Source organism: Macaca nemestrina, chromosome 14 (genome assembly GCF_043159975.1).
Source record: "Macaca nemestrina isolate mMacNem1 chromosome 14, mMacNem.hap1, whole genome shotgun sequence".
NCBI lineage: Eukaryota > Metazoa > Chordata > Mammalia > Primates > Cercopithecidae > Macaca > Macaca nemestrina.
Window position 1 is genome coordinate 33,092,147 of NC_092138.1, and position 8,267 is coordinate 33,100,413.

The following is an 8,267-nucleotide window of genomic DNA, read 5'->3' on the forward strand; positions in this document are numbered from 1 at the left end:
AAGCAAGAACTTGAGCAGATACTTGTACACCCATGTTTATAACAGCATTATAATTATTATTATTTTGTGTGTGTGTGTATGTGCAAATGGTGGCCTTTAAAACCAAGGAAGACCATGAAAAATGACAGAACAGGAGCAAATCCGCTAGTGTAGTGCCGAGCTAGCCCTTTGCAGGACCCTAAAACCTGATCTAGTAACAGAATAAATCAGTGTATTTACATTTATGTTTGCCCTGAAAACCCAGGTAAGGTCTGAAGCTTGAGGACATCTCCCCTTCCTTTCCTCCTCCCTCTTCCTACCTCCTTACCTTCTTTCACTTCCTCAATCCATTCCTCTCCCTTCTCCCTTCCTCTCTCTTCCTTCTTTTCCTTTCTGCTTTTTCCTTTTCTCTTCTCCTTTTATTCCTCATTCTCTTTACCATCTATCTATGTGTCCCTCCAAGCCCCTCTGCTATTTCTCCCCTGCTCACTCCCTCTGCCCTGTCTCCCTCAGGTTCAGCTTCCAGGGTGGGGGGGCGAGAAAGGGTCCTCAGCCCAGGGAGCACTTGCTGGTGTTCTTCTTGTCGCAAGTTTTCAGGTCAGTACTGGGAGGCTTGTTGCCGTTTCCTGATCTCCGGCCTCCTGACTTGAGCAAGATGTCCTGGGCCAGGGAGCTAAAAGCCTCATCCACATTCATACTGGATTTAGCACTAGTTTCGAAAAATCGGATTCCTTGCTCTGGAGCCAACTTATCGGCCTGCTCCTTCTGCACCTTCCTCTTGGCCTCCATGTCACATTTGTTCCCTAGCAAGAGGTGTTCCACCCCAGCCGAGCCATTCTCCTTGATGCTTTTCATCCAGTTCTGAATATTCTCGAAAGATTTCTCATCCATGATGTCGTATACTAGGATAATACCCATGGCTCCACGGTAGTAGGCAGTACTTATTGTCTTGAATCACTCTTGGTCAGCCGTGTCCCAGACTTGTAGTTTGATCTTCTTCCCCTCTATATCCACAGTGCGGATCTTGAAATCAATTACAATGGTGGAGATGTAAGTGTTGTTGAAGTTGTCTTCTGCAAAGCGAATGATCAGACAAGTCTTGCCCACTCCCGAGTCCCCGATCAGCAGTAACTTGAAGAGGTGGTTGTAGGCTTCGGCCATGGCGGACACCGGGGGAGCCGGGAGAGGGGTGGGGAGCGCCCCGCACTGGTAGGCGGGACTGGACGATTGGCAAACAGAGCAGCACGGAGCCCAGGCCAGGAAGCTGTAACAGCATTATTTACAGCAGCTAAAATGTGAGAGCAGCCCAAGGGTCCATTGACAGATGAAAGGATAAACAAAATTTGGTATATATACATATTCTACCCAGCCGCAAAAAGGGAGGAAATTTGGACACACGCTACAACATGGATAAACCTTGAAGATACTATGCTAAGTGAAATAAGCCAGTCATGAAAGGATAAATATTGTGTGATTCCACCTGTATGAGATAACTAGAGTAGTCAAATTCATAGAAACAGAAGGTAGAATGGTGGTTGTCAGTAGCTAGAGGAAGGTGGGAATAGGGAATTATTGTTTAATAGGTGCAGACTTTCAATTTTGCAAGATGAAAGAAGTTCTGCAAATGAATGGTGGTGATGGTTGCACAACAATGTGAGTGTATTAATGCCACTGTACTGTACACTTAAAATGGTAAAGATGTTAAATTTTATGTTATGTGTATTTTACCACAATTTTAAAGAATACAAAAGATCAACTTCTTAGGATTTCTATCCCATTCTTGAAAAGAATGGAATTACATCTGGAGTATTCCACTTACTAACTGTATGATCTCAGACCACACATTCTCTCCATTAAAAAAATGCATTTATCGGCCGGGCGCGGTGGCTCAAGCCTGTAATCCCAGCACTTTGGGAGGCCGAGACGGGCGGATCACGAGGTCAGGAGATCGAGACCATCCTGGCTGACACGGTGAAACCCCGTCTCTACTTTAAAAAAAATACAAAAAACTAGCCGGGCGAGGTGGCGGCGCCTGTAGTCCCAGCTACTCGGGAGGCTGAGGCAGGAGAATGGCGTGAACCCGGGAGGCGGAGCTTGCAGTGAGCTGAGATCCGGCCACTGCACTCCAGCCTGGGCGGCAGAGCGAGACTCCGTCTCAAAAAAAAAAAAAAAAAAAAAAATGCATTTATCTACCTATGCAGTAATTTTTTTAGTGAGAATTAAATGAGTTTCTATAGTTACATGACTTGTAAATGGTAAGCCACATTCCAGGTAGTTAATAAATTTCATGTGAGTGCCACACATGAGTGAGAAATTTGCCCGGAGCTGTGATGACTTCCAGTGAACATCATAAGGGAGGCTTTTATGAAGAACCTAGCATTTGGGCTGAGCTTCAGAGAATGGGCAGAATTTGAAAAGGTGCAGATACAGGGGGATATTTAAAGCACATGGAGAGGCATGTGTATAAAGGGACTGAAGCAGACAAATAAATAGTGTATTTGAGCAAATAATCATGTTTGACCAGAGGATCAGGTGAAAAAGGTAGACAAACAGGAAGGGGCCAGATCATGAAAAGTCTTAAATGATTGCCTGAGAAATTTGAACTTTCATTTAGTAGATAATGAGAAGCCATTGTTTTTTTAAGCAGAAGGTTTAGTGGAGCGTTATAAGTATTACTGAAGAGGTATACAGAATAGATTGAAATATAGATAGACTAGAATAAAGGAAATTAAAAGGCTCTAGAAATGTTCTAGTCATGAACTAATCAGGACTACACTAAGATGCTGGCAGAAGAAATTAAAAGAAAAGGATACAAGTTTTAATACCAAATCAGTAAGAAAGTCTTAGAACTCTTTGATACCTTACAATTGACGGAAAGCCTGTAGTAATTTTAAATCTAACAGGTGCTTCCAAAAAGAAGCTTACATATCCAGCCCACACCTCTATTCCAGGCTTCAGAATCATGTATCCTTTTGCCTTTTGGATATTGTCATCTGAATGTTCTCCAGGTCCCTTAAATTAAGGATGTTCATTCTTGAACTTATAAACCTTTTTATATCCAGCTTTCTGATTTTTAAAAGAAATAACACATATGCTCTTTTCTGTTTTTAAAAAAGTAACTTTTTCTTGCAGAACATTTAGAAACATCATCACAGTGCAGAAACTAAAACAAAACTTAATATTAATTCTACCCCAAAACATATATATATATATATATATATATATATATATATATATATATATGTATGTGTGTGTGTGGGTATATATTTATTTGATAAATATATTTGGTAAACATATTTAAAGTCTTTTATACGTATAATTAACTTTTAAAATAAAAATTAGCATTGAATTCTTCATGATATTTTATAACTTAAAAAAATTTTGTGACCTACTATTATTGTCAAATGATATACATCAAGACCATTCTTCCTATCTCTGTCATTAACCATATGATCTTAAGTAAATCCATCTCCAAGGTTTTTAACTCTGGAATGGGTATGCTAATACGTAACTCACTGCATTGCTGTAAGGTAGTGGTTCCTGAACTTTGCTGCATATTAGAATCACCTGGAGAGCTATTTAAAAACCCCAAAGTTCAGGTCACAATTCAGAGTCTGAGCATAAGAACTAGACATGAACGACTTTTGTCTCTTTAGGTGATTCCAATATACAGCAAAGTAAGGGAACCAAATTTCTAAGGTTTAAAATGAGATAACATAAAAACCTGGCATTCAGAAGGCACACAATAGTATATGTCATTTACTGAATGTCTGCTATGTTCCCACACTGCACTAGTATTCTGTATTCATTACTTCATTTAACTCTCACCACATCCCTATGAGGTTTCATTATTCTACTTTTACAAAGTAGGGAATTGAATCTTAGATTGATTAAGAAATTTACTCAGTGTCACACAGGTAAGGAAACATGATTCAAACCCCAGTTTGCCAGATCAAAAAGTCCACACCATTTTACCATATTGCATTAGACTACAGAAATACTACTTTTTAATTTTTTCTTTCTAGCGTCTTCAATCCTATCTAAGCCATTTTATCATACTGCTTTTCTAGTTGATTAAGTTGCATCTAAAGGAAAATTAAATCTGTATTTTGTGTGGTTTTTATTCATACATTCTGAAATTTTACTAATTCACATTTTTAGCCAAAGAAAATGAGGATTGGTATTTGTGGTAGAATAAAATTGTGAATGTCCATTTGATATATTATGTTAATTGAACTTAAAATGTGGGTTTTATCCCTTTACCTGTAGGCTAGTTGACTATGAACAAATTAGAAGCAGTTTTATTCATGGATTACACCTAAAGCCCTATTCAGCCCTTCTTTAGATATGTAACATTTGCTATAAGAGACTTTGCATTGGCTTAAAGCAAACTAATCTTCATCATCAGAAAATTAATTGCACATGTATACACATTTTACATACATATATAATTGTTTTGAAACAGACAAAATTCCTGGCTACACCATGATTATAATAAGGACTCTAATCATGACTCTGCTCTAACGAGTTGTTAGTATAGTACCTCCATCTGTGGGTACTTAGGAATCCTGTCAATTTTTATCATGTAGTAAGACACAGTCAAATTATTTCCATAACTTTGGAAGTTACTCATTCCACATTCTCTTTATTATTTTTTGGCATTTGAGCCTATTTTATTGCTCTGACCAAATGTCTATATCTTGATAGCAAAAACATTTGCTTTCTTCTCATCTGACTTGATATTTTTGGAAGAACAAATTGACAATTCCCATGAATGATTCTGAGTTAGCAGGAGAGCATCTGCTGCAGAATAGCTCTTCCTCTTTTGAAGTTCACTGAGAAGCTAATTTCATTATTTTAAAAGCAAAAGGATTACCAGATCTGAGGCTACAGTAAAAGGAATCTAGAGTTAAAGTCTTGACCACTCACAAACAGAAAACCTTAAATCGTTAGTGTTTAGTTGGTAGATGCTAACAAATGCTATCCATAATAATAATGCATGTCCATAAACATCATTCCTGAACTGGGCTACCTTGTATTCACTTACTTATTCGATCTTGACATTGTCTTTTGTAACTGACACTCAGGATGGGTTCTGTTTTTGAAAATATTAAATAGTGGGAAGAAAGACACACACATTTGCTGCATTTAATAGTGCTTTCATATTAAAATTGATAAAATCTTTTCAAAGGGATTGTCGTTACCCACATAGTAATGATGCCTAGGTTTATTTCTTCATTGTTCATTCTGTGAATTTTCTTAATCCAATTTTCAGCATTCCTTTGGTGGTCCATTGTTGATACATGTGTACTTTATTGACTGAGTTTTTGAAAGATGCATCTATCATTAAAGATCTTTGGGAATATGTTCAAAAATGTTAAAATGCTGGGCATAGTAAAATTACAAAGGCAACATAAGCCAGATTGAAAAATATCTTGCCAAATAGTATTTCTCAGCAAGCCATTTGGAGAGACTAAATTAAAAAACAATAGGTGATACCTTGATGAAAAATATAATTTCTCCCTTCCTCCTTTTCTTAACATTAGTGTTCTTGTATCCATGCTAATTTCTATATGGCTACAATTCTAAAATATTCCTGGCATTTGTATGCAGTTGCATATAAATGTTTGTCTTCAGAGAATCAGAAGGAATTGAGAAGTTCTTAGTGGCATAAATTATCTTTAGAAAATTAATTTAGAATTCTGTTGTAACCACTGGACTCTGAAACTAGGTGCTTTGACCAAAGTGAAGTGAAAGGGGTAGATAATTTTCTTAGTGAACAATCCAGTATTTTTCTGAGTTTCCCCTTGAGGAAAAGCCACACTTCCGTGGTTGCTAACAAGTACACTCCACCTTTGTGACTGCCAGAAGAGAAAACATCTTTGCCTAGTTTAGGTAACAGGATGGGTGTTGGGGTGGGGACAAACCTATTTAGATAGGATGTGCAGAGAATGCCTCTGAGGTGGCAAATTTGAAAACTGAGAGTTCTGAAGCAAGAAAATGAACAACCAATGTGAAATATATTGTGGGGTGGTGGTGGAGAATTTTTCAGGAAAAAGGGAAAGCAAATAGAACGGACCCTGGGGAAAGAGGGTCCTATATTTGAGGAATGGGCAGTATATCAATGTGTCTACAATGAAATGGTAAAGGAAGGGGTGGTACAAGCAAGTGTGTAATGGGCGAGACACAACATTAGGGGCTTTATAAGAATAGTAAACAGGTCAAATTTCATTTATTCAGTTTTAAGCAGAGCAGTGGCATGATTTAACTTAAGTTTTAAAAGATTTCTCTGACCACTAGATTATAAATCAGAAGAGACAAGACCAATCAAAAAGCTATTTAAAAACAGAAATGACCAAAATTGATTCAAGAAGATAATTGTAGAACAAATCACAAGAGTTAAAGATTGATCATTTTTCAAAAAACACCAGGCACAGATGGTGTTAGAGATGAATTCTTTATAATCATTAGTGAATATGTAATTGTTTTTAGTGTACTAATTCTGGTCTATAGAGAAACATGAAAACCTTCTGAATAAAGTTAGAATAGCCTTAATTTTAAAAACTGTCAAAGGTAACAAAAACAATCTTCGTACTATTTGAAAAGAAGGTATCTATCAAGATAATCCAACATACCAAACATTATAGGGAAAAATATAATTTTGTTAATGATTGCCATAGATGTATTTGATAAAATTCACTGGCCATTCAAAAAAAAAAACTTAAGTAAATTAGGAATAAAAGAAAACTCCCTGGTGGATCTTGAAAGCCATACGAGGAGGTGATGTGAGCAAGTTGATCTGCTGCTACAAAAAATGGGGCTCTCTAACCGTCCAGGCTGTGTTGTACCTGACATGTACAATTTGAATGCAGTCCAATGCCAAAATCTACTCTTGACTTTTACTTCAAGAGCCAGCAGAGCTGGCTATACTCACCCAATGCCAATGCTCTGAGAGCCAGTGCTTTACTCTTTCCTGGCTTGGCCATGCACAGCTCCTTAGCCCAGGGGCTGGGGGCATTTCCCAGGTAGTTTAGTAACAATCTCTTCCCTTTTCCTTCCTCTAGTAGAAGGGGGTTTTCAGGGGCTTGACTAGCCAGAGTTTCTCAATCTGGGCACTATTGACATTTTGGGCCTGACACTTTGTTGTGAGGAGTGTTTATCCATTGTAGGATATTTAGCAGCATCCCTGGCCTTTATCCACTAGATGCATACACCTTCCCCACTCTCAATAGGCTCCCCCGACTACTGCCATTCAGTTGTGACAACCAAAAATGTCTCTAGACATTGCTAACTGTCCCTAACGGACAAAATCACCTCAGTGAAGAACTGCTAGGCTAGAAAACAATGTCATAACATAAATTAAACATAATTTATGTTTTTATATTACTGCATTTACCAGTAAATTCTCAGCTGGGACAGCCTGGAAAGGGAAACTGCCTGTATCAGTCAGCTCAAGCTGCCATAAAAAAATACCATAGATTTGGTGACTTAAACCACAGACGTTTATTTTCTCACAATCCTGGAAGCTGGATGTCTGAGATCAGGAGGCTAGCATGGTCAGATTCTGGTGAAGGCTCTCTTTCTGGCTGGCAGATGGCCACCTTCTTACTGTGTCTTCACATAGAGGAGACAGAAAAAGCTGGTATTTTTTCCTCTTCTTACAACAGTTCCTCTTCTGGTATCTCTTCTTCTTATAAGGATAGCAGCTCTATCAGACAAGGCTCAATCCTTATGACCTCATTTAACCTTAATCATTTCCTTAAGAAATCTTTTTTCAATACAATCACATAGGCATTAGAGCTACAACATAATGCAGTTTGGGAGGACACAATTCAGTTCATAGCATTGCCTAAACAAGATTTTAAAAAGTCCTCTATCTAAACCCAACAACTATATTATATTCAGCAGCTGTTTTAAATTTTATCAGTAGCAAGAGATGGATTTCTGCTATTATCACTGTTTTTCAACACATTTTGGAGATTGATAAAGCTAGAAAATTAAAGGAGCAGTTTAAATATGAGAAATGAAAATACAGCACTATCTTTATTTGTAGTTGGTATGATTATGTCCTTAGAAAATTCAAGATGTTCTGCTAAAAATCCATTCAAATTAATAAGATAATTTGGAAATGTGGCTGCCCAAATACAAAATTAATAGCTTCCCTCTCTATTAATATTATGCAATTAGAAATTGAAATGGGGAAATATCCCATTATAATTAGAATAAAAAAGATAAATCACTTAAAATAATTCTAAGAATACAGAAGTTGGATCTAAATGATGAAAATG

The 8,267-nt window shown here is 37.4% G+C and overlaps 1 pseudogene; it reads right to left on the minus strand.

Moving 5' to 3' along the window:
• Nucleotides 1-348: 348 nt before the first annotated feature.
• LOC105491824 (ras-related protein Rab-13 pseudogene) lies at nt 349-1,186 on the minus strand (annotated as a pseudogene).
• Between the last annotated feature and the right edge of the window lie 7,081 nt (nt 1,187-8,267).